Here is a 19,936-nt window from a genome sequence, read left to right on the forward strand (position 1 = left end):
AGTAGAAGCCACCGTGTGCGCGCAAGAGGAGACGATGGCTGTGTGAAAGGGAGGTATCCTCCGCTTAGAAGTCCCTCCTCTCCCCCCCCCCCCCCCCCCCGCACTCTTCCTAGAACTAAACGCACTTGCACTTCTTTTGCTGTTGTATGACTTTCACACTGTTGGTCCTTTCATTTACGACTTTTTTCAGGTCTCTACCCGAAGACAGGTCACCACACTAGTCTGCGTAATAGCCTTTACGTGTTTTTAAAGGTGCCGCAGGTCAACATTGAGTAATTAGGTTCAGGAATTGGCCGGGCCAGAATGTGCACAGCTGGCGTGGGACGAAGGAGGTTGGAAATTCACATCTTGCCAACTATTCATATGGAGGGAATAGTCGAATGAAGCAATAACTTATCTGATTCCACCAGGTCAAGGTAGATATTCAGGGCGCCTTTTACAGCTTTTGGTTTGAAAGAAAAGTTCGAGGATGCTTTTTTAAGTAATGGGAAGGGCAATTTGAGCCCTAAGGCCTCTTCAATAATCGATATTTCCAAAAATTAAGCAAATGCAAAAACTTCATTGATTTCCGAAAACATTCTAACATTGCAAAAAATCAGCATACACTGCAAAATTCTGCTACTTCTGGAAAAGACAACTTCAAGAAAGCATCAAGACGATAGTACGGATCTCAGCTATCACGGTGTTCAGAGCCGAGAGCCACAAATTCATCTCACAACGTCCATCGAGAAGAAATATCGCTCTTGTTATCGCAAGCGTCTGAAATAGAATGGTCAGCAGCATGCGCTCAGGCACCTTCAATGTTTTTGTTTGACTAATACGCTTAATGCTCTGTAATGCTTGAATAAGTTCGGTTTAACAGTACCCAATTCTTGCGCTCCACACGGAAATCAGAGTGTTTCGAAATCGAAACCCTTCTTTGCTATGCCTCAGGACCTGCCGCTTGAGTACACAGGCAAGTGCACGTGCTTCTTAAGTATTTTATGCTTATGTTCATGCAGGAACTACCCGAAGTATGCAGTGCATTGCCATGCACGTTCCAGCTATATCCACTCGGCAAGATTGGCTTACGATATATGCATGGTCTATAAAAAAATATATATATATATTGCAGCACAGTTTCGCCGCCCGTACTCGAGGCATTGATAAAACAAGTTTAAAAAGCTATTGTACACATCTCGGTTTTGTAGACAAAACGCATTAAGCGCTGAATGAAATTACATACATTCGGCAGAAAAGTTTACGGGTTGCAGGTTCTGCAAAAATGAAATTTATTCCGTCAGTGTTAGGCAAAGCAATCGTCTATAAAGCCTGCAAGTATGAGGGGACGTGTACACTTACCAGGTCAAATGCGTCGTGGCTCACCGTGGCGGTCACGTCGTGTAGCCCTAGTGCCCGGAACGAATACTGACCGGCGAGATAGAGCCATGGGACGGATCAGGTTTTTCAAAGGGACTGCAACAAGCACACAAATCCGGTTGCTACTGGAATCTATTGCCTCTTCTAATAAGTTGGCTTCGCCCAAGGATAAATGTGTAGTCACGCAGCACCCAAGAAATACAAGGGCGGCCCAGCACTGGGCCATAATCCACAGTGAGTTCGAATCTGGAAATCGCTGCCGCAGTGATCGTGTTAGGGGAGAGCATCTTTTCGTTCGGGTTAAGTTTGTAAGACAGTTTTGCGTTGCATTGTGGCATAGCCGTGTTCAATTCTGACTTCTTTGCAGAGTACATGGCCACTTTTATGCAGTTATTTACCTGCTCGAGTTTGAAGCACACACTGACACGTTTGTGGAAACACAACGCCCAGTTACTAAACAAAATTTTCAACTCCTTTTTGTGGCCAAACAATGCTAAAGCTGTAAGAGCAAGCGTTTGATGCTACAACCAATCCCAATTGTTATTTCTTCAGAAATTGTTGCTGTTAATTCGCGCATGTAGCGAAACGTTGCTTTAGGTACAATCGTCTTTCACTCTGAAACTCTTGAAAAGCTGCGCATTTAGAATGAACAGGGGAAAATGAATTTAAAGTCATCACCTTACTTCCAGAAAAAAAGAAACCCCACAGAAGGGCACTCAGTCGTCAGAAAGAAATGTGGCGAACCGAGCATCCTTAGAGCTTTTAGCTTCTAGTTTGTCGCTGGAGTCAACATTAGGCTGTGCGATTTCGTACGATGCCCAGCAACTGCAAACGCAAACAGATTACTTTTTTCTTCCAGGTTCATGCCATGCGGTTTGTTTTGCGCTGCCAGCATGCTAAACGTTTTCTAGGTGAAAGGAACTCTGCTTGTCACTCTTCACAAAATTAACACTTTCACGGATGATAGGGGGTTAATGGAAAGATTAATGGAAAGATTCGGTTAATGGAAAGATTCGGTCGGTTAATGGAAAGATTTTCGCAAAGCGGGCAGACGGCACTGATGCTCTGCAAATAGAAAATGAAAAGGACCTTGAAAAGATCTGCTAGGCTACGTTTAGAGGAGAGCAACGATACCGCGTCTATCGAAAATGCGCTATCACGAGTTTGCGGTTCCACAAAACATAAAACTTGACCTATTCATACAAAACCCTGTTTTACATATCAATACGCGTTCTGCTTGTAACAAGGATGAGTATATTAGTAGTTTTCTAGATGAACTTAATTTCAAGTTTAAGATAATAATGTTGACAGAAACTTGGTACTATGAGCACTGTAATATGCTTTGCCTGGAAGGTTATAGAAACTTTTTTATCAATCGGTTTGGTAAACGCGGCGGTGGCGTTGCTATATATGTTGATTCTGCCCATGACTACGAGATAGTTCCAGAGTTTTCAAAGTCATGCAATGATTTTGAAATATTAACTTTGAAATGTAAGCAGGAAGCGGTTACAGTTGTGTACCGGCCCCCGGACGGCAATGTTTCGAATTTTCTTTCCTTCTTTGACATACTTCTTGACTACATGCTTGTTAATAACCTGAGACTAATTTGCGGGGGTGATTTTAATATTAAAATTTCTCAACATAATACTGACCTTATCACAACGCTTCATAGTCTGGTTTCACAAATGTAATTGAAACACCAACTCGCGTCACGACATCTAGTACGTCTGTACTTGATTTACTGATAACGAACATAGAGACGGTCATTTCCGACGCTGGTACTATTACATCAGATATTAGTGACCACTGTCCGGTCTTCATGGTCTACAACTCAGAAACAAGAGCTAAAACTGAGGCTTCTTGCCCGATTGCATTCCAGTACATAACAGACCAGGCTTTGCAGTCATTCAAACATGATGTCGGCATTTATGATTGGTCGTTCATACTTCACATTAGAGATCCAAGTGTTGCCTATACCGCATTCATTGAAATCTTCGTGCAGATATACATAAAGCACTTTCCATTTAGGAGCTTTAAGCAACCAAAAAAGATAAGGAAACCGTGGGTCACAAGGGCTCACCTAGGCGCGATCACAAAGAAGAATGCTCTTTATCATGCTTTTCTGCGTACGCGCTCACCTGCCGACCTAGACAGTTTTAAAGCAGCCAGAAACAGGTTGAATGCCGAATTGAGGCGGGCCAAGAAAGTGTACTTCCAGGAATTATTCACTGATATCGCGCGAAAAAGCCCGAATATCGTTTGGAAAGTAGTAAACCAGGTCTTAGGTCGAGGAACGAAGAACACAGAGCCAAACAGATTAACTTTTAACAACTCCGAATTGACTGGAAAGGCACTCGCGGAACATTTTAATGAACATTTTATCAAATCTGTACCCAGAGAAAATAACCCAGTAAGTTTGGATATGGCTATTCATAGTGTTCCTGAAAGTTTGTTTTTGCACCCAACTAATGAATCAGAGGTCTACACAAAATTTATGCATTTGAATAACAGTGCAGCATTAGATGTAGACAATATCCAAGTAAAGCCTGTTAAATATGTTTTGGAGCATATTCTTCCTGTTCTAACTCATATCTATAACTTGGTACTTGAAACGGGCATATTTCCAATTGCCATGAAGAAAGCTAGATTAACTGCAGTTCATAAAGGAGGCGATAAAAATTTGGTTTCAAATTACAGGCCAATATTTGTCCTCCCAATATTTTCAAAGGTGCTAGAGAAATTAATCTATGATCGAGTAATTCTTTTTCTAGATAAGCATAATGTGCTAACCAATGCTCAACATGGATTTCGGAAAAATAGATCAACCGAGACAGCCTTATTGACTCTGAAAGAAAATATACTAGAAAATATAGAAAATAACAGTTATACTTCAGGTTTATTTATTGACTTCACGAAAGCTTTTGATTGTCTTAATCATGATATACTACCGCATAAGCTTTCACTCTACGGAATTCGGTGCATACCACTGGAACTGTTTCGATCATATCTCAGTGGTAGAAAACAGTGCGTATGCGTCGATAGAGAACAGTCAAACTTTTTAACAGTTACTCATGGCGTACCACAAGGAAGTGTTTTGGGGCCATTATTATTTAATTTATATATAAATGATATTGTTACACTGGACCAAACGGCGAAGTTCATAATATATGCAGATGACAGCACAGTGTTATTTTCTGGCCAAAGCGTACCCAAATTAGTATTAAAATGCAATGATATGCTTGACAAGCTCTTGCTCTGGTCGCAGAGCAACAAGATAAATATTAATGCAGCAAAAACAAAAGCAATTATCTTCCGGGCAAAAAATAAACCACTTAAAATTCAACACGCAATTAGATATGCTGATAATGAGATTGAAATTGTGCATGAGCATAAAATTCTGGGAGTAGTTTTCTCAGCTAATCTTAGCTGGGATACGCAGGTTTATAACATCTCTAAAAAGCTCGCTGCGACAACAGGAGCACTGTCACGATGCCGCACGCTGCTACCCTCAAAGGTTAAGCGACAAATTTATTATGCACTCTTCGAATCTCATATTAATTATTGCAGTTTAATATGGGCAACCACTACGAAAGCAAATATCGCGATGATTCTGCGCCTCCAAAAGAAAGCCCTTCGTCACATCGCAAATGTACACTACTTATCCCCAACAAACATTCTCTTTCCATTATATCACATCATCAGCATTGACCACATGTACGACTTCCGGATGTTACGTTTGTTTTACTTTTCTAATAGTTCTTACAAGGCCTTTATTACAGAAACAGCGTCCTTAAAAACTAAACATACCTCAGCTAATACCCGCAGCACGGATACTTGGTTTGTTCCTCATTTTAGGACTAATTATAAACTACAAACACTGCAACACAATCTTCCGCATGTACTTAACAAATATAAACATACCACAGATTTCAGATTCAAAAAATTGCGACGGTATTTTGTTGATATGTGATGTTTTTGTTTTCTTGCACTCATTATGTATTTCTGATTCTCTAGATGCACTATGTTCTAAAATTTTTGATCATTTTATACAACTTGATGTGTGTACTCTGCTTTAATGTATGTATAGTTCATTGTAAGTGTATTTTATTGTTTGTATTCAAATAGTGTGAACTTTTGTTCTCCTTTGGTTGTATCTTGTTTATGTTTATTTCAATCACCTTAAAAGTTTAAGCCACTGTATGTAACGGTTTTCCGGGCCCAGTCAAGCTGCGAAAGCAGCTTTTTGCCTGGAAATCCTTCCAGTTGTTCTGGAAAAATAAATTCAATTCAATTCAATTCAATTCAATACAAAAGTTTCACTGCACAGCTTAAAAGATAACTCTTTGGGGTATTTACTTTTCGCAATTACTGCGCAATAAGAGCTCTTGACCTCACGGGCAATGAGATACGCCCGACCGCGAAAAGTCAGAAGGTGTACTGCGCTTCTGCATGCGTCACTGTAAATTCTCTAGGGGCCTGAATAAATTTCAGAACAAGTTGAATGCTTCTCAAGTTGAATGCTTTTCTCAGTTGAATGCTTTTCTCAGTTGAAGAACAAGTTGAATGCTTTTCTCTGTTTTACACAGTACAACGATGTACCTGTAATAAGTGCAGGCTTTGTCAAATATTTACGGCCCAAATTTCGCCCTTATAAGGCATGTAGTAGGGCCTCTACACATTCTGAAATTTCATGCTGTCCAGGAGAGAAGGTGGGCGGCTTTGTTTTTTGTTTTCAAGAGTTTTTGACGTCGACGCTGCAAAAACAGCGCCATGCTTTGCGCACAAGCTGGCCGTGCGGGCTGTATTTTCTTTAAACCTCTGCACCTTGTCTACCAATATACCAAAATGAATAACGTCACTGCTCCCTATCCAGCAACCAAAAGCAACATTGTGCGACTTTGAGGCTGTAAGAGAGAACTCCTCATAATGATTCATAGCGAGCCTCAATGCCTTTTCTAAATTCATGAAGGCTCCTTGGGCAAACGCGATCAATTCTTTATATGATGATGATGGTGATGTCCTCTGGCTTATTGGCACATACCCACGGCGGGAGATTGTGCAGGTTGCATAGCGGATGCTAGAACTTTTCTTATTTGCTTTTTTGATCAAAGAAGCGAGTGGGTCAATCTTGCTTGCTCTGTTGTAATTTTAAGAAATTGCAGACTAGGTTGATGTTCATGCTCCCTTTAAAATTTATAGAATGCGTGACATTACGTGAGGTATCAAGCCTTGCCAACTAAGTGTTCGATGTATGAGGTTTAGTAGAAGCCTCCTACTTGCGAGAGGCCTGCATAGTCAGATCGCGATAGAAGTTCCGCTTCAGGCACAACTTGTGGCATCCGTAACGGGCCTCTGGTTTAGAGGATTGTGATGGGCATCATTTTATTTCGAGCTTCGATAAGTCCTTGTTCGCAAAAAAGAGACCCAGACAGAAGATCTGAAGAGTTGCGCTTACGGAAAGAAGTGTACGTGACACTTTTCTTACTTCAGTTTTATAAGTGCGACTGAAGTGAGGAGGCTTCACCGATTGTTGAGGCATTTCGTGTGGAGCAGTGCGGAGGGACCAAGGGAGCGATCTAATTTGCTAGGTAGGGGTTTTATTTCTGAAATGTAAAAAATAGCTGAGGAGTAAATATGCTATGCTGAATATGAATGACACGCTTTGATACGCAGGAACACTTTTCTTAAAGAGCATTATTTTTGATCATAATTGTCTGGCAAATGACGACATGTTTGGTACCTTGCACCGCAGACGTCCGACCGAGGATATATTGCTTAGTGATTTAGGGAGATCTCACAGGTGCCGTAGTGCGCAGCGTACTGCGAACTATATTAGGACACAACTAAAAAAATCAGCTGCAGCCAACAATAGGCCATGGCTCACGGGGTTCTGTATTACTCCTCTGACATATTGCGGCTGTGACAAAAAATCAAATTTCTAATGTAGTATCTTCCTTAGCTTGTGTTTAAGTAGCAGGGAAAGATTTTACAACGGCCTATTTTTTTTCACGAAAGAATTCTGTTCGGCTGTTCTGAATGCGGGCGGACCTCCACTGCAGACTTGAGTTGTATTCGACTATGGAGGCCATTATTCCAGCTGTCCAAGTGAGTGCAGCGGGCGTCTTATCTAGTAATGAGTTAGACGAGGTTATGCTACATCTAGTTTTTTTCGAGTAACAGTTTTGAGCTCTTGACTGTTTTGTTATTGTTGGCCAGAAAGTCCAAAGTGTGCAACTTTTAGAAAAAGTGAACGCTACGCTCCCTCTAAGCCCTTTTACATGATGAAGGCGATGCACTCACCCGAAATAATCTTATATGATCCACAGCATCAATATATGCTTTAAGATCAAAAAGCCAGGCTGTTGTAACCCCATTAAGCCCAAGACGTCATCGCTCATAGTTTGCAGGGCTTAATTGAGGCAATACCGCCACCTTGTGCTACATACCGCCACCTTGTGCTCTTCTCCCTTCTGTAACCTTGTTCACAGACACGAGTTCAAACAAGCCTCACTAACGTATGCTTTTTGCCGTACGCAACCGAAAATAAACCAAAACAGGCGGCTGTGTTCAAAGTCTATGGTTCCCATACAAAAACGATCAATACTGCGCTCGAAAATATGATAAAGATGTTAGATTTTTTTGTTGAGTACATCGCCTCCCTGACTCCGCCACAAATCAGATGCATTAACATGGCTTGCGGTCCTAGCGAACTCAGCTCAAATTCCAGAGAGTGGGATTTCTTTTTTCGCTGAAAATAGCATGTCCGCGGTTCAGATTTATTTTTGTGGAGCTAATGTTCCGGTGTACTAAAATAACAAACACACATTTGCAGCGCTAATGTCCCGGGCAACAAAATAAGATACATACATTACCACTTGCACAGCTTTGTGCGAAAACAGACGACTTTTAATTTTCTTTATTTCCACCTCCCAAACCAAGTAAAACTGGTCACGACCAATATATCTTAGCAACACTGATGCTTTAGAATAGGTAGTTTTTCACTTGCTGTTTTGGTTAACGTTTTGCTTTCTACTTCTCTTTTTATTCTCCTTAATACCGCTCTTGCCAGGGTCCTTGACTAGGCCTGAAGTAAGTTGGAGACCAAGAAATTAATAAATAGTGGTTTGTTTTGGCAACACAGTTTTTCGCGAAGTATAAACATATCTGCTTATCAACGAAGGCTGATTAAAAAGCATACGATATGACAAAATAAAAGAAGTAAGGAAGCTTATTGAAAATTTGAATCTTGTCTAAAGGAGCCTCTTATCTGCGGGTAACAGAGGCTCAGGATTAAAAAGGTAAAAAAAAACCCAGTCAGGTTGCTGTTTGAACCACCTGCTGATTGCGGCGGTTTATAATGTCACGAAGGAAGCCGACAGGTAGAAACAACCGACAGGTCTGCTGGAGCATGCGTCAGTGTCAACGATAGCGGCACTGTCGGAAGTTGTCAGAATGAACAGCAACGCGAACTCATGGAGAATGAAAGATTATATGGGAAAGAAAACTTTTGGCAGCCTTCCACTCCCGACTTCCTGTTTTCGAAAGAACTACCAGGTCTCTGGAGCAGTGCGCGGGAGCTTCTTTAAATCCTGCGCACGTCAGTTGGTGATAATACGGGAAAGAAAAGAAATTGCTCCTTTCCTTCGAAAGAATGATTTTGGATTTTATCGCTGCATGCGTGCAAATTTTCGGTCCTCTTTTACTTTCATGCCATTTTAAAACGAGACCAAGCACAACTTCACCCAGCGTTTTGTTAGTGAAAACAGTTGGAATTTTTAGGCCTATTTAAATTTTTATTCGATAGCTCGAATTGCATTTACTGAAGAAAAAAAAATCGAAATAAAAATGAAACATTTTTTCTGCTGTTTCAACTCAAATTCGTTGTGTTCGACCAACTGGGGATCTTTAACGTGCACTGAGATCGCACAGCACACGGGCGCCTTTTGCGTTTCGATGGAGGCGAAACGCAAAAGGCGGCCATGTGCTGTGCTATTTAGTGAACGTTAAATATCTCCAAACGGTAGAAATTGTCCGAGGCCCTGCACTACAGCACGTCTTTCTTCGTTTCTTTCCTCCCTCGCCCTTCTATCCCTTCCCTTACTGCGCTACTCAGATGTGTACCGAGATGTACGTGAGACAGGTAATGCGCCACTTCCTCTCCTCAGAAACTAAAACCAGTTTGAAACAAAGACAAATCTTTGATCATCACTGTGGCTTTAAGGGCGGTGCTCTCAGGCCCTGGAGTTCCATAACCACAAAGCAAAAGCATCTTGGTCAGGAGAATTCGACTGTGAAAACGGCCGCTGCAGACGAAATTTGCATTCATTTTTATTTTCTTTCTGTCTACGTTATGAAAGCAAGGTCATCAGTGGAAGCAGCTAATTTATCTATCCGAGCCGCAGCAACCTTCCTCTCACTCTCTAAAAGTTCGATTTATAACAGCAACATGCCCAATCGAAGTCGGTAGTTATTTACCGATTGCAACTGAGTTTTTATAGAGAGAATGTTTCAAATATTTTGCGGAGATCTAGAAGTATACTAAAAATGAGCAAATAAATGAATGCCCGGTTTTTGGTTAGCAACCACAGCAAAGTTTTTGACCAATATGCTCTTGACAGTCAATAACATGCACTTGAGCTCAATAAAACTTTGCTATGTTAAAACATAAAACGATCACGAAGTTCAACAACCGGTCTGAGTAGCGGTCAATATGCGGACAGTCGGTTTCTTATATTAGGAGGATCTTACTTCGTGTGGGTAATATTAGTGTGCGAGTCATCATTCAATCAGGTAAGTTTCTTTCGATTGTTTTAATAAGACTATGAGCTATTTCTTGACAGTTTCAGTTGTAGGAAGGTTAGTGTACGTTTTCTGTAAAGCTTAGTTTGCGTGCATTTCCGGGAGAATATGTGTTTTTCGAAGCAATGCATACAAAAAAATGACACAATTTGCGGTCTCTGACTTATTACTCCGAGTTCTTATTATTGAGTTCTTGGCAGGTTATTCTGGTACATATTACAGTGGCTACAGTTCCTTCGACTACCTTTCTACAAAAATCCTTATTATTATGCGCGGATTGAGTTTTTACCGCCTTTAAGTAGCGAAAAAAAATTGCCAGCCTGGATTGCCAATTTCTTTTTTATGAGTCTAATCGTTCCACAGCATATATGCAGTTCTACTGCTGAATAAACGTGTACAATGAAAAATATTCCATGACTACAGCGCAACGAACGAGACAAAAAGAAGGACACAGGCAGATACACAACACAGCGCTCACTTACGAATGAAATCTTTATTAGCTGCCAGCCGGAATAAGTACCTAGCAGGCGGTGAAAAAGGGAAAGTAATAGACACAAGTCATGCAGCGGAAACAAAAAATAAAAAAAATTAAAAACAAAATAATGCACACACGTGTCAACATTCACATTCGAGGTAGCGTTTTTCTTTTCCTGACAACACTACAGATGGTGCGCTTATGCATTCTTCCCGAAGCATTGCTATCATGTGTACTTGTATGGTTTCTCTTGTCAGCGAATCGCGGTTCCTACCTATCACAACGCACTCGTTGTACAGTGGTACGCAGGCATCATTGTCACCTTCGACATCAACATCACTACTTTTGCAGTTTCTGCAGTGTTTCGCTACGTGGCCTACGATAGGCCCACGTGCGACATTATAATCATGCTCTTTCAATCTTTCGTTGATACATCGGCTGGTGTTGGCCGATGTATTGCTTCCCACATGACAACGGCAAAGAGTAGATGACTCCCTCCTGGCAGGGGACAAATTGTTTTCCATGCCTTTTCAAGCAGTCGCGTGGTTCCCTGCTGGCCGAATTCACTTTCCTGACCAGGCTGGCCAATCGGATAGGTGCCGAAAACACGACGTCGACTCCCACATGCTTCCCAATTCTCTTCAGGTTATGCGAGACCTGATGCAGATATGGCAGAACGGTGACTTTTTCCTTTTTCTTCTTTTCAATTTTGCTGTTGACATCACACCTCAACTTTTTCGGCAGTTTTTCTGCGACGGAGACCAAAACTTGTGAAGGGTAACCGGCCTGTGTCAAACGATCTACTTGGTTGTGGAAACTTTGCTCCAACCTGTGCTCGCATGTTTTCTTTGCCACATTGTTAAAAACTGAATGCACAATTGCTCTTTTCACAAGCTTCGAATGGGCAGATGAATATGGCAGGATGGGTGTCTGGCCACGGGGCTCAAAAGCCCAACATACATGGGATGAAGTGAACTGAAGTGAGAGATCTAAAAACCTGATGGAATCATTAAGTGGTACTTCGTGTGTTAAAATCATGGATTTCAGACACTCAGAGAACACTGAAGAAACATAAAAGAACTGCTGCTCGAATTCGAGGTTGTAACACTCTAAAAACACGAACTACTCGCCTAAAAATCTAAAAATTCCGCAAACAGGGGATCCCTTGTACCGCTCATTCAATATTTGGTCGCGCAAGCCAGGAACATGTCAGGTAACAAGTTATCTTGGTACCTAGAGTATTTTTGCTGAGTGGAATGGTGATGTATATATTAAAAAAGATGGACTCTCTATTGTTTCATGCCTTACATCCATTCTTAGTGACATGTTCCTGGCTTTGCGCGACCAAATGTTGAATGAGCGGTTAAGGATCACGAGTTTGTGGCATTTTTAGATTTGTAGAGGACTATTTCGTGTTTTTAGAGTGTGATAACCTCGAATTCGAGTACCAGTTCCTTTATGTTTCTTAAATGTTCTCAGAGTGTCTGAAACCCATGATTTTAACGCACGAAGTACCAATTAATTTTTCCATTAGCTTTTAAATCTGTCACTTCAGTTCACTTCATCCCATGTATGTTGGGCTTTTGAGCCGCGTGGTCAGAAACCCATCCTGCCATATTCATCAGCCCATTCGAAGCTCGTGAAAGAAGCAATTGTCGATTCAGTTTTTTTTAATGAAGAAGTCGTTATTGAGTAACACAAACAAACTGTATACACAGATATTTGGACCGATAGCCAATGAGGCTTGTCAGCGGTCCAATACAAAATAACATATAGGACAGCAATCACAAACACATTGAAGAAAAACTAACTCTGTAGCCTTGCTTCCATTCCCAAAAAATGTTTCTTGCATGTCAGTTTGAAATTCCTAGCTTGCTTTATTTCAATTGGCAACGAGTTCCAAATTTTCGCTCCTGTAAATTCTATTCGTCTTTCTCCGTATGTATTATGGCAAATAGGAAGATTAAAATTGCCATTCCTGGCTTGTCTAGTGTTGCGGACGGGAATACTGAATGCACCAAGAGGTAAGGGGTAGTTGGTATTTACAATATTATTAACCATAAGAGCTATTTTGTAATCGCGTAAGGTTGTGAATGACATGATTTCCATTGCGTCAAAATGTTATTGGTAGAACTATTCGAAGAAGGTAATCCCATGGTTTTCAAGGCACGTTTTTGTAGTCTTAGCAATGGTGATAAATACGTTTTGTATGTGATTCCCCATGATTCACTGCAATAACTGAGATGACTGTGACATAATGAAAAATATAGTGATCTAAGACAATGTTGTAAAGAAAACATGCGAGGACAGGTTGGAGCAAAGTTTCCACGACCAAGTAGATCGTTTGACACAGGCCGGTTACCCTTCAGAAGTTTTGGTCTCCGTCGCAGAAAAACTGCCGAAAAAGTTGAGGTGTGATGTCAACAGCAAAACTGAAAAGAAGAAAAAGGAAAAAGTCACCGTTGTGCCATATCTGCATCAGGTCTCCCATAACCTGAAGAGAATTGGGAAGCATGTGGGAGTCGACGTCGTGTTTTCGGCACCTATCCGATTGGCCAGTCTGGTCAGGAAAGTGAATTCGGCCAACAGGGAACCACACGACTGCTTGAAAAGGCATGGAAAACAATTTGTCCCCTGCCAGGAGGTAGTCATCTACTCTTTGCCGTTGTCATGTGGGAAGCAATACATCGGCCACCGGCCGATGTATCAAAGAAATATTGAAAGAGCGTGATTATAATCTCGCACGTGGGCCTATTGTAGGCCGCGTAGCGAAACAGTGCAGAAACTGCAAAAGTGATGATGTTGATGACGAAGATGACAATGATGCCTGCGTACCATTGTACAACGAGTGCGTTGTGATAGGTAGGAACCGCGATTCGCTGACAAGAGAAACCATACAAGTACACTTGATAGCAATGCTTCCGGAAGAATGCATAAGCGCACCATCTGTACTGTTGTCAGGAAAAGAAAAACGCTACCTCGAATGTGAATGTTGACACGCGTGTGCATTATCTTGTTTTTTTATTTTTTTATTTTTTGTTGCCGCTGGATGACTTGTGTCTATTACTTTCCATTTTTGACCGCCTGCTAGGTACTTATTCCGGCTGGCAGCTAATAAAGACTTCAGTTGTAAGTCAGCGCTGTGTTGTGTCTCTGCCTGTGTCCTTCTTTTAGCCCCGTTCCTTGCGCTTAGTCATGGAATATCGGAACCAACTCGCCCAGCAACTTACCTTGTCAAATGAATGACAACTTTAAGTTGATCGCTTTCCTGCCCGGCAAATGAAATCTTTTTTTCTGCTGGTATTAGAGTGCCTCATCCTCCAAAAAAAAGTAAGTGTAAAGGATGCAAGGACGCAGCCAACTAGTGTCAAGAATTTTGCGTATTCTTGCGTATAGAAACTTGGGAAGAGATCTTTATGTGAGTCGGTTTGCCCTAAGGTGATCACTTTCCACCTAAAAACGGCGCACAGAAAAAACACGCAGAACACAGGGAGAACGGACAGGACAAGAGCGCACTAGCAACTGAAGCTTGGTCGAAAAACACTTCTCACTCGGTAAGCATGCGCCAGGAAATTCAGCACGTGTGAACAAGATAAAAACCCAAATAAAAACATGACGTTGCTGTACAAACGTACTAAAAACAGATAAAAAATACTTTCGTATTATGTAATGGTTACGTCTCTACAGTGAGGCTAGAATGAAATGCGAAAACTACCTGTTAACAAAACAAAATATTGGTATTCGCAGCTTTATTATGGAACTGACCGGATTCATACATCTCAGTTAAGGTCTACTGTAGCACATTCATCAATAGGTTGTAAAGCGATATGCCACTGCAAAGCCGGAAAGCATGGCATATGCGTGTTCGCGTGACATTCCGTCCTCACTTTTACCAAAGAAGCAATGCTATCACTCAAGTTATAAATTTTCTGCTGATTCCCATGTTCAGCCGCAGTCTGGTATTGTAATTATGTTTGACCCGGAAGCTCCTGGTTCAGCATTTAAAGAGGCTTCGAAGGAGTGATTTACATTTCAGAATTTTCAGAAAGACACTAAAAACGACACAATCCTAACACTCAACATGGCGTTATAATGGAAAGCGATGGGGGCGGCTGGACCACAAGGACACCGCAGCAACTTCAATTTGAGTAGAATAACCTCAAAATTTATGCAGGCGAAGAATCGCCCATGATTCAACACGCTGAAGCTTAGCATGCCGCACGCTCTGCTCTTTGTTCAAGGTTTTGGAGAGATGCCTTATTGTTGCGCTGTGAAGGCGACAGGAAAACATGTTCTTTGCCAGAACATTTTTGCAATGAAAGCCTGGAAAGAAATCAAGACTGTGTTTTTCCCACAAACCCCAAACGCACGTGTTCAACGTTGCTACAGTAGCCTCTTGTGTCCCTTCGAATAGAGCAGAGAACATAACTGGCGGGCTGCATAGTTGTGTTTGGGTTGTATTCAACTGGTCAGAGAGTTTTCATTACTGCGTCGTCCTGGATAAGTCGGCGCGTCGTAGCCACCACCTATTATAATTATTCTTCATCGTTAGATCGCTTTCAGTAAGTACTCGGATCGTCTTCATGACCCTTTAAAACGGGAAGCAATTGGCGTCGAGCCAACAGTGCTTATGTCACCCGCGTAAATTACACGGAACTCAAGCACATTACTTGGGGCCACAGTGCTGCAGCGTTTGTGACTTCTTGAACGGTAGCCGGGAAACCTCGCGAAAATATCTGTAACCTTTTTTCTGTATTCCTTAGTTTTTCACAAGGAATAAGGCAAAAGAAGTACTGTAAATTCACTTCGCTGGCGATACCCTCATTTGTATTTTCAAATTGTTGTCTTCTGTATCCACAGTACAAAGTAAGCAGTCGGTCAAAAACAATTTCAGAGCCAATTCCTTGTGGTATATTTCTCAAAAAAAGAAACTTTGACACCAACGAAACAATTTTCATAGTCGATGCGTGAAGCGCATAACCTTGAATTTTTCTTTCAGCGTGACAGCATGTAAAAGCGCCAATAAACTGGAATCTTTTCTCTCAAGCCAACGTTAAAATTGAGCCTGTTACTCGGGTCGACCTCACAAAATGAAATAACCTTTTCTTAGTGACCACCTAGATAAAAGGGAACAAAGCAATTAGGATCTCGCCTACGCTTCGCCTTAAGACTTTACGCGATCCTCTTCTGCATATTTTTCTATTTTTATTCCTTCTCTTTCACATTTTGTTGATATCGACATCAATTGCAATCCCAATTGCCGATTACCAATCACCGATTACAGTTAACAGCTACTTTACCAATCGCTCTCTACGTTGCACTTCACAACACACTATGTCAACCCAAACTCATACACAAATCTAAAACACACGCTACCAAGCCATAAACACCAGAACGTCTTCACTTGCTGCCTTTCTATGACGCTTGAACAAACGGCCCCTCGTCGCCTATGCGTTGCATGCCCGCCTGGCATTAGAGACCCTCAGTGCGGCCCATACTGCCAGCTAATTCTTTTAATGAATTACTACTACATTCCGAAATACAACCATTGCAGGAACCTCTTCGGCAATTTTGGGCTCATTTGGACCCTTCCCGATTTGTAAGCTTCATTTCAAACTTGTTGCATTCTTTCTGACTGACGCAGGATGACTGACCACGACGCCGGTTTTTCTGCAGAACGAGCTGCTTACGCTATCATGTAAATTTGTCAATAAAACAGAAAACCGGTGGCTTTCTTTTTTGACACTTGAACCATATCGATTTCTCTGCAGACTCCGCTACACCGACTCTGAAACCAAGGGTTGAAAAGAAGCACAGGCTCTCTTCTACTATAATCATTTCCAATACTAAGAGGAACCGCTTATCTCTAGTTTCCGTAGAAATTGAAGAAGGTTCCAATGATCACCGCTTGCCCGATAGATGGGGAAAAGGAAAGCAGGCTTAAAACAATATGACGTGAAGCCTTTTAATGTCATGCTCTGTCTCTAGGTTGCTTTGAGCTACGTATCATGTGCTCACGTTATTGATAGTAATTAGAAAAATAAAAATTGTGATTTGGTGAATGATACTGGCCTGATTGATGCTGACTATGTGTCAAAAAAACAATCATATTGCTGTATTATGGAAAACGGCTGCCAGAATTTGTGTACAAGTTAAGGCTTACTCTTCAGTATCCTTTAATTATTCTGCTATACGAATTTGTTCATACGTTCTAGGCCGATATGGCGTCTGAATTTTGATATTCACATTGTGGCAGCTGAAGTGCTTGCGTATTTCCATGCAGTAGAAGCGATATTGTGGGAATTCTTAGCTCAATTTTTTTACAGATGATAACCTGTGGTTCGTTGGTGCTTGCTTTATACTGGAAACTGGCAAGATCGTTGTTGTCCCCAAGAAAGGCCAATATTACACATATCGTCCCATCTCTTTCACAAGCTTGTGTAAAAAATCATGGAACATGTTATTTACTCTGATATCATAATCTTCCTAGCACCTATCAGGTTTTTTTCATCCTGATGAGCAAGATTTTTAGAAAGGCCTGTCCTGCAACACACAAGTGGCACTGTTTCTAAACGACATTAGTTGCAACTGAGACTTAAACGTTTCCACTGATGCAATCTTTTTAGATTTTGAAAAAGCTTTTGACGAGGTTCCCTACAGGCGACTTCTAATCAATCGGTCGACATTAAACCTGAATACTTCCGTTTTTTATTGGGTGAAAGATTTTCTCCCTAACCGCTTTCAGTTTCTTTATGCTAACGATTACTGGGTGGCTGAGTGGTTATGGTGCTCGGCTGATGACCTGATCGAAGCGGGTTCGATCCCGGCCTCGGCGGTCGTATTTCGATGTAGGCAAAATTCTAGAGGCCCTTGCACTGTGCGATATCAGTGCACGTTAAAGAACCCCAGGTGGTCGAAACTTTCGGTGTCCTCCACTTCGGCGTCCCTCATGCAAAGAGTCGCTTTGGGACATTAAACCCCGATAAATTATAAACCAAAACAATCTTCTAATTTCGCCCCTGTCGTCTCTAGTGTATCACGAGGTACCGTATTAGGCCCTCTTCCTTTTCTCGCATATAGCAATCAGCTATCCAATTGCACCTCTTCTAATGCCCGTCTTTTCGCCGACGATTGCGTTATTACCGTCCCATATATAACCCTACAGACCATTTAGCTCTTCAGACCAATCTGGCAAAACTCGACGAATGGTGTAGAAATTGGCTAATGATTGTACACGTTAACAAAATATTCTAATTACCTTCGGCAGACGTCAGTATTATCCTTCCCAGAACTTACTGAAGGAGTCCACTATCTCTTCAACCTCGTCTTTGAAATATTTAAGCGCTCATGTTTCCAGTGATCTCAAATGGTCTTCTCGCAATACAAATGTTTTAAACGATGCCAAGCGTACTCTTCGCTTCCTTCGACGTTACCTAACTCACGCGCTTTTTCACGTAAAACAACTAGCACACTTATCCCTAATAAGCCTAAACTGGAAGGCACATGAACATTGTAGGAGCCGCATCACCATAGCCTACCTGCTACCACTGAATCAAATAAAAACCGTGCCGCCAGATTTTCATTTTCTTCTTACTGCCACGATACGAGCGTCACTAATCTAAATGATAAAGCCGGCCTTCGAAGCCTACAGGCGCGCCAAAAAATACCTGACTCTGCTTGTATAAAAATTCTATCAGCACTCATCACACAGCACTACAGTCATCACAACAATTCATCGGACCTCCAGCCGCATCACCCACATCATGGCCGTTTATCCTCCATACTCCCGAACAATGACCCATCTCTACACCTTTTTTGTTGACAGGCATTGACTGGAAACACGTTCCCGCAGGCGTCCTTCTTCACTAACCCCAGCTGCTTCAAAACTGCCATCTAGCGACTTTTCTGTTAATTAATGTCCAGCAAACTCCTGATGTAAAACCACGCCCTCATGGGGTCCTTTAGATATTGGAAATAAATGGATTAAAAAAATATGCATATATTATACCCTATTGATTACAGGGACACGAACCGAAGTTGTCAGCTTCGCAAACACGCAGCCTTCTTTTCTGCAACCTGCACTGGTTTTAGAACCTTGAAAACGGGCCTTAGAGGAGTAATGGTAGACATCAGAAAGAGGACTGATCAGAATATTTCTCCCGTTGTCTTGGCACTTAAGTTGACAGCGGGTGCTGTCGAAGCGAGCACTTGGATGCGACTTCCGCTGAGTGCCTCTTTTTATTACGTTACCCACGTGAGCTCGAGCACAATTCCTGCTTTGCTTCACCGCATGACACAAATGTCAGGTGAAAAATGCGCATGCCAGAACGAAGGCTGACTGAAAATCGTGCTAAATGAGCTGCCATATGCTACGATTACACTGGATCCGATCTTCTTTCTAGTTGGTTCCACATTGCGGAGGACAACGTTAATGACTGCTCCGTTGCTGGCGAGAATTGTAGGAAACTTGCTCCGAGGTGCGAAAAAGACCTTCGCTATCTGAAGCTTCCTCCCAATCCATGCCAATGAATTGGTTGTGGCCAGCTTCCGTGACAAAAATTGTCATGAGCGTTCGTTTACTACCGGGGCCAGTCACCATTGCTTTGTGAAAGCAGCGGGGCGTCTACACCTCCACATCAAAGGCGCGGCCAAACCTGAAACCATGCGACCAACAACCTGAAACCATGCAACCAACAACCTGAAACCATGCGACCAACAGCCGCACTTGAGAAGCAGGCTCGCAGGAGAGAACGCGCAGCGACGAGGATGGATAATGGAGGAAGTCCAGTGACCCTGGCCAAATCCGATGCGAAACGTAGGAAAGCATAGCTAGTGGGCCTTGCGCTACCCTCTGTTTAGTATCATTCATCGGGCCACGTGATCGTACTCCAGCAAAGATGAAGTGAGCTGGTGACAAGTCGCGGTGACATCTGGACAGCGTCCAGAGAAACACACCATGATGGCCCTGCCAGGGATGGGTAAGCTTCGCGCGTGTGTTAAACCGTGTTGCACAGAGCGGGTGTTTTACGGAGGAATTTGTTTTACTCCACTAATGGGTACAAAAGCGTTGAGCGCTGTTGTAAATCAATATACGCTGGGTGAAATCAACAGTTGTATTCGCATAGGATTCCTATTATCCCTTTGTTAGAAAATTTTACATCGCAAAATCTGTAATTCACGTACATGGGTTTTTGTAAAGACTGCCAAATGGAAATAGCTATTCCTTCGTTATATCGATTATAACTATGTTTCACGTCTCTTAGAATGTGTTTAGTCTTCGGTCTAAAGAGCTTGCCTGTAAAA

This window comes from Amblyomma mixtum, chromosome 1 (assembly GCF_055824585.1).
Source record: "Amblyomma mixtum isolate Tamu chromosome 1, ASM5582458v1, whole genome shotgun sequence".
NCBI lineage: Eukaryota > Metazoa > Arthropoda > Arachnida > Ixodida > Ixodidae > Amblyomma > Amblyomma mixtum.